This window comes from Alligator sinensis, unplaced genomic scaffold (genome assembly GCF_000455745.1).
Source record: "Alligator sinensis unplaced genomic scaffold, ASM45574v1 scaffold540_1, whole genome shotgun sequence".
Classification (NCBI taxonomy): domain Eukaryota; kingdom Metazoa; phylum Chordata; order Crocodylia; family Alligatoridae; genus Alligator; species Alligator sinensis.
The window spans coordinates 3042-11021 of NW_005843088.1; the positions used below are offsets into that span (position 1 = coordinate 3042).

The 7980-nt window shown below is 45.4% G+C and overlaps 1 pseudogene; it reads left to right on the forward strand.

Annotated features, from left to right (window-relative positions):
- The first annotated feature begins 604 nt into the window (after positions 1–604).
- LOC102384483 overlaps positions 605–7980 on the forward strand; it is a 33915-nt pseudogene continuing 26539 nt past the window's right edge.

Genomic DNA, 7980 nt, shown 5'->3' on the forward strand with positions numbered 1-7980 from the left:
TTGTTACTCCAACCCCCTGCTCCAGATGACTGGCGGGGCACCCCACACACCTCGCGGCTCCCCAGTCCTGCTCCGAGCACCAGCCTGCGCCCCGAGCTCCCTGGTACCCTCGTCCTGCTGCTCCTCCGGATCCCAGCGCCTTACCTGCTGCTGTCCCGCTTCCCCAGGGAAGGTAAGGGGTTTCCTTAACTCACCAGCCCAGCTCCTTGCTCTGGATAAGGATGCCACCTGCGCTCCTGGCCGCAGCTCCCTCTCTGCTGCAAGGCTGGTGGTATGGCCGACTGCCCCTGCCTTCTTCTCCCAGGGCCGTTGAGGCTCTTCAGAGGGGTGTCTCTGCTCCCTCGGCTGGGTCAGCTCCTCCCAGCTCTTCTTAGGCCTCCTGCATCATTCCCCAGAGTCACTGTCAGCAGCCCTCATGCCAGTTAGAGTGATGCTTTTATCCCCTCTGGCAGTCCCCCCTGGCTTGCAAACCGGGCAGCCAGGGCTGATGGTGGCTGGCCCCCAACCCCGGCCATCCCCCTTCCCTGCAAATGAGGGGATTGAAAACCCCTTCTTTCAATCAGCTTCTCCTTCTTCGCAGGGCAGGGCTCCCCACCTCCACCCTTGGACTTGCTCCGAGTTTACCGGCACTGGTTTTAGCCCAGGGGAAATGTCTCAAGCCGATCTGGTGAGCCCACACGGGCAGTCTGTTACAATTATATGCTGAACTTTATATTATTTGCCTGACAAAAAGCACTTAGAGGAGTTTAAAAAAATGTCATTTTCAGTCTGTTTACATTTCAACATAGCACTTTTAATTAAATACCCTTTATGCAGATGCTAGATTTGTATATTTTACAGCCCCCACCTAGTACCTTTAACAGCATTTTTATTATTCATTTATAAGCATCCCCCCTCCACACCAAGCCCCCTGAAATGAATAAAGGAATTAAAAAGAGCCTATAATTCGCACAAGAAAAAGATGGTTTAGGCATGCAGCTTGCCAAATATGCAAGGATGAGGTGTTTTATTTGGTCTGTTATAGTAACTGCATGAAAATCCCTGGAATAAATGTTTAATAAGATGGGAAGGAAAATGAGTTGCAGGAGGGAGGAAGCAATACTGTGTCTTTAATTTTCGTTTCTGAAAGAGAAGCGTGCACAGCAATGGCAGGATCACTTGTTCCTACCTGTAACGTGTGATCCATTCTCTCTAGTGGAGGGCACTCGGTGCATCACAAACCAAACATTAACACCCACATGCTCCGGAGCATCCTCGCTTTCTGGAAAGCCTGCTGAATTCGACAAGAGCTGCCACTTAGCACAGCTACAAAACACTTCCAACCCGACCGGCTACGTGGATAAACCTGTCTGACATAGCTCTTAAACAGCACAGGAGACCTGCTGGCTTCAAGAGTTGGAGGATGGATTGCTGCGCCTGAGAACAGCAAAGGGCAGCAGAATAAGGGGTGCTAGGTACGGGGAAGATTTTATTTTTATTCCTCCCAGAGAAGGAAGCCAATTAATGGTGATGGTTCTCTGATGACTTACACAATGGCTCCCATAGCTTAGTACACCCCCCACCTGCCTCTGCTGTACCCTCCCCATCCCTGGTCCTGTCTTCCCCACCCCACTCTACTCCCTTCCCTATCCCTTCCTTTCCTCATCCACCAAATTCTTTCTTGTCCTCTCTAGGAAACTTTGTGTGGGTTACTGGCATGCCGGTCGGATGGTGGTGATGTGAGTGACAGCTGTGCTGTGGCATGAAGGTTGCAATGTTTTAAAGAAAGGAACCATGTGTGAAAAAAGGAAAAAAAAAAAAAAAGAGTAAGAGAAAGAGAGGGAGAAGAAAAAAGGGGATACGCTTGTGGATGACAAAAGGATGGGTAAGTGACCTTTTGTTGCTGCCTTCTTAGCACAGCTGAAGGTGTACAGTACATTTTTTCATCTGGATTATTAGCTGTTGGAGAGTGGGGACCAGTCTGAACAGCAGCAGTGCAGTCCTTTGCCAGGCGTTTTTGCTATTATATCCATGATCCAACTCACCCATACACCTCTAAACAGGTGTCTGTCTGTGGTGCACACGTATGGTATTTCCTTTGGGATTGTGTGCACGTTAGATAAACCTGTATTGAGATTATGCAGGTTGTCAGGAAGGATTGTTAACAGTTTGCAGCATGTGGGAAGTAGGCAAGAGGGGGGTGATTTTGTGGGTTTTGGGAAGGCTGACTTGGTTTGTCAATAAATATCCCTAGTATAGCTGGTCTATCTCCAGCAGTCATTTGCCTTATTTTTTTTCAAGTGTGACAGTTTTAATTTCCATCCCCCTCAACTCTGCAACAGCTGGAACATATTTCTAGCTGGCTGCTGCTGGCGCACAGGCAAGAGCGAAAGATCAGGATTTAAATTAGAGACCTAACCATTGAAGTGAAAGAGAGAGACACATATGGGCTTTTTAGATTAAGAATGATTTCACTTACTGGCTTTTGGTTTAAAATTGGAATTAATAACTGCAGCACGGGGGTGTGTGTGTGTGTGTGTGTGTGACAAATAATAAAATGACTATTTACAGAGAAGATAACAGGCCTTTAAAGAGTGCTACTGATGGAAGAATGCAGCCAAATGATGGGTGGGAATACAGCTCTGGACTGAGTCCCAGAATTATGATTTGCTCTGAGAAAGTGTGTGTGTGTTTGTAGGTTGACATTTCTGAAATTCTTGCCACAATTATTCAGAGACTGTGCAAAATCTGACTGCTCTCCCAAAGCAGCATAGACAATGAGGAAGGATCAGCCTGACATCTGAAATGCAAAACATTCAAATCAGCGGCAAGGAACAGCAAGGCAGGGATCCAGATGAAAATATGACTCTTGTAATATAATGCTTTTTGCTGATCTTAATGCAACTGTAAAGGTGCTGAAGGGCTTCCTTGGAGTGTGCAAGTTCTTTCAGGGTTTTTGCACTCTTGGGACAAGGCTCTGAGGAAGGATCAGCCTGACATCTGAAATGCAAAACATTCAAATCAGCGGCAAGGAACAGCAAGGCAGGGATCCAGATGAAAATATGACTCTTGTAATATAATGCTTTTTGCTGATCTTAATGCAACTGTAAAGGTGCTGAAGGGCTTCCTTGGAGTGTGCAAGTTCTTTCAGGGTTTTTGCACTCTTGGGACAAGGCTCTGCCAGCAGGCTGTGCACACAGGATGCGTGCACGAGATTTGACAGCTGAAATTCCAGGGCAGGAAGCCCAGGAAAAAAAAGTGAGAAGGGCTGCTACTGTGGGCAGAGGAGCCACCAGCTACCAAGTACCTAGAATTGCCTTTACTGAAGGAGCAGGGGTTGTGCAAATGGGTTCCCCTCCCACTCTAAAGATCCCCTGGTGCAGGGAGTCCCTGGAGGGAATGAGGGACAGGGGTTGCTAGAGGAGGTTTTCTGGGAGAGCTGCAGAAAGCAGCTGTGTGGGAACTCCAGCAGAGAGCTCAATAACGTACAGGTGAGAGGAGTGCTCCAGGTGCCAACCACAGGAGAGCTGCCTTGGCAAGTGTCTGGGGAGCTGTGTGAGTGATTGCAGGCACCCAGGAAAGCCTGGACAAGGCAAGAAACCCTGGTCTCTGGAGAAGCCACACTCCTGACATATTCTGTCCAGATGATGGCATTGCCATCCCTCTTGCGAGGCAGAGCGAGCACCGCTCCCCGGGGCTCCGCTGCAGCCACTGCACAGTGGGCTACTTTGCTGCAGGCAGAGGGATTTCGTGGAGACCTGGCTGACTAAGCATATATACATACCTGTTATAAGTTGCCTGAGTGGTAAAGTTGATAACATAGTTGTTTTTGTTAGATGATGAGTATCATAATTGAGCTTATTGAAAACAGCTCAATAATGAGCTATCATTAGTAGCTCAATAGCTCACACAAGTTAATAGCTATTGAGCTTGCACAAATAATATAGCTATAAGGGCTCAAAAATGAACAATAGTTTGCTATTTATGGGATGTCGAATTTGTCAGTCTCTCAGTTATTATTTGTCAATCTCTGAGTTGTTATTGTGAACAATAAACTATTGTAAATAGTTACTTAGTGTGTGGTCTGGTGCGGGGAGCACCACAGGAGAGTGCTCCAGTGACTGGTACCAGCCTGTAGACAGACTGGGAGTAGACCGAGACCTATTGGCACCCCAGGATCCCAAAAACTTGGACATGGCTGCGGGTAGTGCTGCCACCAGGGTCACATAATATTGGTATAACAGTGTGTGTGCATACATATACACATACTCATACTTCTATATAGGTGTATGTGTGTGTATATGTGTATATATACACACATACATGCAGTACATCAAAATAACACACATACAAAATAATAGATATTCGAATATCAGTAGATGTGTTTACATCCATATAATGCACATATAATGCAACCTTGAAAACTAAGTTGTGAGATGTGTATATTAATGAAGACATCCTCATGATATCGGGGTCCCCTACGTCTGCTACACAATATAGATAATACACATGTATGCTTTATGATAGTGTTTGTGTGTGTGTGTTTACAGTGCATGCTTTTTTTTCCACATGAAAAAGATCCCTCAATGCTGGTTAGAAAGATATTCATCTACTCTTTCATTTTGCAATAAAGGCATGTTTTAAATGTAGGTCAAACTTTATTATATGTCAGCTGATCACTGTAGCTCCTTTTTATACTCATTTTGGAAGGGGGAGGGGTGCAGGCTGGAAAAGATTTACAAGCAGCTGGGTTTATTATGAAATATTTTACTTCTTGTTGAACTACCAAAGCAGGGGCTGAGTTTCCAATTGAACCCTGCGGTGAGTTCAGAACGGTGACTTGACAGATACGTTTATTGTTAAAACCTCAGCATCCAGTGATAAGGCTATATCCGATACATGGTGTGCGGATGTACATGAGATCAAGGGAAGAGCAGACAGGCTCTCGGCCCATCTTTGGGATCATAAATCACACACAAGTACTTGAATAACCACAGTGGTTGTGGTGGTGTGGGTACGGGGGGAGAGGGAGGCCGAGGGGGAGGCAGGCTAGGAAGTGAAATGATAACAGGCATTTACATAGCAAACAATGCAAGGGACAAACAGCTTGTCTCCAAATCCACTGGACCTCCAATGCCTCAGTAGAAGCCCCGCTGACATAAGTAATCTCCTGGTGATTTATTTTAATAGTTTTACAATGCACATTTTTCTTCTTTTTAATATTGCAGGTTTCCATTTAATGAAGCAGCTGAGAGGCATGAGTGTGGTGTTAGTGCTACTTCCTACGGTGCTGTCTGGTACGCTCACTGCGGCTCAGCGCGCTTGCCCCAAGAACTGCAGATGTGATGGTGTACTGTGAATCTCAAGCAGTCAGAGATACTCCTTGGAATATTTGTGGAGAATCTCAAGGCTTATCACTGTGCTACAACAGCATCCAGAAGCTTAAATCAAATCAGTTTTGGGGCTTGAATCAGCTCATCTGTCTTTATCTTGGCCATAATTACATCAGCTACGTGGAGGAGGATGTGTTTCAGGGGATACAAAGACTGAAGGAACTAATTCTAATCTCCAACAAAATTACTCATCTGCACAACAAAACATTTCACCTGGTCCCCAGTCTCCGCAACCTGGACCTTTCTTGCAACAAGCTGCAGTTGTTACGGTCGGAGCAGTTTAAGGGTCTTCACAAGCTCTTGTTCTTGCACTTGCAGTCCAACTCACAGAAAACGGGACCAGTCCTAGTTTTTCAAGATTGCCAGAACCTTGATTTTTCTGGATTTGGGCTACAACCGTGTGCAGAGTCTGCCCCGCAATACTTTTGCTGGCCTCCTGCAGTTAACAGAGCTCCATCTAGACCACAACCAGTTTTCTAAGCTCAACTTGGCCCACTTTCCACGCCTCTTCAACCTTTGATCCATTTATTTGCAGTGGAATAGGATCCGGTCTGTTACCCCAGGGTTAATGCGGACTTGGAGCTCCTTGCACAACTTGGATTTATTGGGGAACGACATGACAGGAATAAAGCCCGGGATGTTCCGCCGCCTGCCCAACCTGCACAAGCTGAACCTGGATGCCAACAAACTCACCAGCGTCTCTCAGGAGACCATCGATACATGGCTTTCACTAATACAAATCTCTCTGTCCAGAAATCTGTGGGAATGTACTCAAAGCATTTGCCTTTCTTAACTTGGCTTAAGTATTTCAAGGGGAATAAAGAAAGCAGTATGATATGTGTGGGCCCTAAGCACATGCACGGTGAGAAGGTGTATGATGCTGTGGAAACATATAATATCTGCACTGAAATCCAGGTGGCGGTTACTGAAAGTTCATACTAGGCACCTAAAATGCCCCGGAGGCCACTTTTTATTCCCAAACCTACCCTTTCTAAACTGGAAAGTAATCATCCAACCTCTGTTATGCCAAGTCCTTCTCCAGACCTGCCGGCACCTGGAGTGGAACCGGAGTACGAGCGTGTTTCCTTTCACAAAATCGTTGCTGGGAGCGTGGCCCTCTTTCTTTCAGTGGCTATGATTTTGCTGGTTATCTACGTGTCATGGAGATGGAGGTGCTCCCCAGCCAGCGTGAAACAACTCCAGCAGCACTCTCTTATGAAGAGGCACAGAAAAAAGGCCAGAGAGTCTGAAAGGCAAATGAACTCCTCTTTACAGGAGTATTATGTGGACTACAAGCTAACCATGCATGTATCCGTTAATGGATCTGGACCCTGCACGTAGAGTATCTTTGGCTCCAGGGAATGTGAGGTATGAACCCCGATCCTCCTGAAACTATTTCAGCAGCTGGGAAGAAGAGGTAAATGTTTGAAGCTTTTGTGGAGTCTCTAATCACTAGAAAGATTAATGAGCCTTTGTGCTCTTGGGAGTGCTCAGTGTGAAAGGTAATTTAATTAAATGACAACAGTCGGAGAAGTGACAGTGGTTATTTTCAACAGTGCAGACTTGAAAGTGGTTCATCCAAGGATGAGATTAAGTTGGAATAAATAGCCATGTTAAACACATCTAGAGACTGAATTTCCTCTTGCCGGGACCCGTTTTACACCAGTTGCTTTACGGGCAGTGCCAGATTATGACATGCTGAGGCCCTAAACTATGTCCATCTTTAGAGGCCGCATACGATGAAAATAATCCAATGTATGTATACTTTTGTCACATAAGGATGAAAATGTCCATATTAAGAGAGTCATTTTTCCATATCTCCTTTATCTCCTTTATTTACCAACTTCCTATTATAAAACTTGACATTGAGCCGGTTTTCTTTTTCTTATTTAGAGGCCCCTCATATTGTGAGGCCCTAAAGTGTAGTTTAAGTAGTTTAAGCCTAAATCTGGGACTGTTTACGGGAGTCACTAACAATGTGCACTGGTGTAACTGGGAGGCGATTAAGGCACCTGCTGGTCTAGGGAACACAGAGTAGAATGCTTGGGGGGGAAATCTGTATAGTAGGGTCAGTATTACATCTGGCAGCTTCTCCAACCTATTTGACAGGGGTTAAAAAAGATGATGCCGTTTCTCTTTTCCATATTCAGTGTGCAGTTCAGGGATCTAATTGAGCACAATGAGACTTGAGCACTGGCTTAACCCAATTGAGTGCTCTGCTGAATCAGGATGGATGGGAGCTCTTGTTTATGGACTTGGTTGAACTTGGGTCCTGAAGTAGGGCAAAAGTCAAAAGTAACATTTGCAAATGCCTGGTTTGGTGTGTTTTGCTGTAAAGTTTCAACCGAGAGACCAAGAGATGGCAGAAGGGGATGTAGCTCAGACTTGCACCCTTTTACATGAGATGTCGTTTTGGCTCTGTAAGTATAAGTAAAAAAACTGTCAGTCATTGGGGACTATGTTGAGCATATACACGTGTATATATGTTGAGCTGTAATTTTGTAATAATTAGGACATTAATAAATAAGAAAGGGTTGTACTTTAGATCCCCATAGCCCATTTAAACATGGTAAGATGGATTTGTGTTATGCCATTTCAACAAAGACTT